The sequence below is a fragment of the Cucumis melo genome, chromosome 7 (assembly GCF_025177605.1).
Source record: "Cucumis melo cultivar AY chromosome 7, USDA_Cmelo_AY_1.0, whole genome shotgun sequence".
Classification (NCBI taxonomy): Eukaryota; Viridiplantae; Streptophyta; class Magnoliopsida; order Cucurbitales; family Cucurbitaceae; genus Cucumis; species Cucumis melo.
In genome coordinates, this window is record NC_066863.1 from 11,871,213 (window position 1) to 11,875,398 (window position 4,186).

The following is a 4,186-nucleotide window of genomic DNA, read 5'->3' on the forward strand; positions in this document are numbered from 1 at the left end:
CAATTGAACACCTTGCTGAGCCCTCACAAAACTGAGATGCGACTTCTTTACCTGGCCTCAACGCCTGAACACCTGGGGAAAGGGAAACTTAACACATTAGTCAAAATACTTAATGAGTGAAGGTTTAGAAATACCCTGTAGAAAATATAATACAATCACATAAATTCATTTTTATTTCATAAACACAGGCTCAACACCTTATTTCATAAATCACAGAAATCACACATTAGCTTTCTCTTATTCCATTCCACCATGAACATAAACCATCCTCTATGCAAAACTACTAGGATTCACTCTTGCTGGCATTTTGGGTTTAAACCATTGTGATGCTCACTCCATCAACAGCATCCAAGAATTTTTCTGGTTGCTTTCTCGTTGAATAGGCCATCCACACGATGCCTTTACACATTATGTGCATACCACAAAATAGCAGCTCACTTGATAGGAAGAAAACCAATGGTTTACTCGCATACAAGCATCACAACCATCACACGTAAATCATTACTTTTTTCTTTTAAAATAAAATCATCAACATCAACAAAACAAAATATAGATATACAGAATGAGTTATTCATAATGACAGACTCAGAAAGAATACCTTTAAAACACATTCTTTATGAAAGTCACTTACAAAACACTTATTTTACTTAAGAAGGTCACTCACAAAATACGCTTATTTTCCTTTCTTTTAAGGCACCTAGTATACTTGCTCTTCTCGCCTACCTTCTTGAGTAAGCAGCTCAACTTTTAGTTCTTCTTTGGCAACTTAACCGAATGACAACACCTTCTTTGATCCCTTCGATCCTATTTATACTAATCCTTTTAACCTGTTTAGTAATCATGAAACCTATCTTTACCCACCAATTCCTACTTATAACTTTACATGCGTCAACTCATAGTTCATCAAGCCATGTAGTCAATCTAAGTTCATCACGTAGTTAGTTGTCTACTCAAGATTAGACATTCCCTTGAGATGATAACCTTATCTTCTTGGGAGGCTAAACTCTTACTTGCCTTCTTCTTCTTGCATCAGCCTACAAACACCAACTTCCTTTTCCTGACTTCACTTCTCGTTACCACAATAAAATACCTACTTCTACGACAACCCTTAGACAAGCTTTCACCCTACATCACTTTTTCTGAAAACACAACCTTCTTCATGTAACGCCTCTTTTAGTCAGAATAGTCTTTTTATCAAGGCTCAACATAACTTCCTTTTTTTGGATTTGGGCTTCACATTGATCAAGCTAAAATCAGTACAGATCATCTTCTCCTTATGAAGGTTCTTATGGGGTTATACCCAAAATATGAATATGTTCGAGCTGCTTTGGCCCCATACCCATGTTTGATGCAGTTTTGCCAAAAGATTCTATTTAAGGAAAAATGTCTTGGCATCATTCCTCCAAACAATCTGATGTTGTTCTTGCTAACACTCATCTACTTAATGGAGCAGCAACTACATTTTGTAAAAATTGTAAACTATCTTGTCATAAGCATATTGATTGTCCTAAAATTGAATATAGGTACTGTCTCAAATGTAGTCACATTTTGGATAATTATCCTACACAACCCCCTCGACCTCTAGGTTAAACTATAAAAGCAAGAAATTTTACTAAACTCGACACCTGTTCTGTTGCAGCTACTACCTCCTCAGATGATTCCTCTTTCCCTAATGGTCTTTATAGCTTATTAAACTAGTTAATTTCATCCTTTTCTCTTATGACTACTTCTAGTCCTGTAAAATCTATGCCTCTAATATATGTTATTGATGGCAATTGTATGAGCATTTCTCATGTTGGCACTATTGATACTCCTAGTCTGAGTCTTCCTAATACTTATCGTATCCCAAACTTAACCTTTAATCTTGCATCCGTTAGTGAATTGTATGATCTTGGCTTAAATGTTTCTTTTTCTCCCAATAGTTGTTAGGTTCAGTATCCATAAATGAGAGACAATAGATACGGTCGCAAAGTGAGAAGACTGTTTGAGTTATATCTCTCCACATTCCTACACCTTCATTTGCCTCTGCCCCAATCACTAACTCTGACACATATCAGTGACATCTTCATCTTGGTCATGCTTCTTTTGAAAAACTTTGTCATTTATTTTTCGTTAACAATTTGAATAATGTCACTAGGTTTGTTTCTTTTGATTAGTTAAATTTTGTTCTAGCTTAAGAAGGTGCAAGAAGATATCTAACCAATTGAGGAAAGAGCAAAAGGTTATTTTCAAAGGAACTCAATACTCGGACTTTGTGGCTAAACTTTGAAGGTAAGTCAGTGATGACATTTATAAACAACTTTATAGAAGGAAGTTTTCTCATTGGAGTTATGGAATTTTAGTTATTAACCTCCAAAGTTGGGATTAGGTTCTAGATGGAAATTAGACCATCTGGACAAGTTGGAATGTGGACCTCACATCAGAATTCAAGAGGTTTTGTTGAGCACAAAAAGAAATTAAAGTGGTTAGTTGGGCATTTTGTGAGCATAGGCTAAGGCCATGCGACTAGCCATACGCGCTCGACAAATCTAGCACGCAGATAGCCATGTGCGCGTAAGGCATGCGACGTAGCATGGCGAGAGGCCAAAGGGACCACAACATGCACAATCGCACGAGGTTAGCGTGCAGCCAGGCTCTAGGGCCTTATGCGTGCGCGTGCCATGCCTGATGCCCATGCCTAGTTGCCAGTAGTGCCAAAATGTCATTTTTGGTGCATTTTTTTATATATACTTTTGCTACTTTTTAGCAAAGTTTGTATATTTTCTGGATCCAAGGGATTAATTTGGATTTAATTATCATTATTTCAAGTCAAGAAAAAATTGAGCAAATTTATAGGTCGAGGAATTAGCCCGTATCTGTGAGTAAAAAAACGAATTTCAAATAGAGATTTCTAAACATGATTGCTAGCCAAAAGTTTTAGCATGCTTGAGTTTAGTCTGATTTATGAGTTATTTCTAAGCATGTGAGGTATTTAAAACTATTTGATAAGCATGTATTTGTTGAGATGTATTTCAGGGCTACCAAGAGGAATTAGAAATGAAGTTATGAATTTATGAGTTTGTAAATGTTTTAAAAGCATGAGTTATGGTTTTTAGATTTGGTAAGTGCAAGATATTTCTTAAACATGCTGAGTTATTGTTTTAAAAGTTTAGGGTTTGAAGCATGTTTTAGACTATACTGAGGTATCTTGTTATTACTATAGCCATACAGGGTACGCCATTATGCTTAGAGAAATTCTAAGGATGAGTTAGGGATGCTATTGGAGTTTATGTCCTAAAACTCGTAGTTTGTAGTTTAAAATTATACTCTACTCAATAAAGTGGTTATTGAGGTCTTATTAGTGAAAATTGAATACTATAATCTTAAGTTCAAATAAAGTGGTTATTAAGGTCTTATTAGTGAAAATTGAATACAATAATCTTGAGTTCAATAAACTAAGATCATGAGGCTATCTAGTGTAGCCTTAAACTTTATGTAGAGACATAAATATGGATCAAGTTCGAATATATAGCCCAAATGGTCTATAGTATATGAATAAGGTTGGGCGTCTTCTTTTGGAAACATTATGAATGCGACCCGCTTTGTAGTTAGTACAAACGATGTGATCCTAAATCATTAATGTGGAGACATGAAAGTGAAGGCATCTTATGTAAAGAGTTTACATAAGTTTGGAACCATGAAATAGTCACTTTTCAGTTTTAACACTGTTGATTGTAAAATGACTATTCGATTATAAATGACCTATGTAACTTATCTTAATCCGAGCTGACTATGGATTTCTGTTCACATGGAATTATCCTTAGATCTACATAGGTAAGGGTAGCTCAACAACGCTAGCCCAATAAACCTCCCATTTCAAAGGTAAAATCGGATGGATGGCTAAAGACATAGGGTGCGAGACAGGATTCAGTTCTACCCATTTTAGGGTTAGTAGATAGGTTGTTTCCTTAAGGACTGAATCTAAGTCTTGAACAAGGGACCCCACCTTCTCATTATTCCGAGAGAGATTTGGTTTATAGGCTAAACCTTAAACCAATTGTTCAACAGAGGATCAGTGAGACTTAAGGAGCAAAATGTAGTCTCGGAGGTAAAATAGTATTTTGACCCAGTTGAGGCTACGAACAATCTGTAAAGGATTAACTTACTAATCATGGTTATATTAGATGGACAGAAATATACCTCTAGT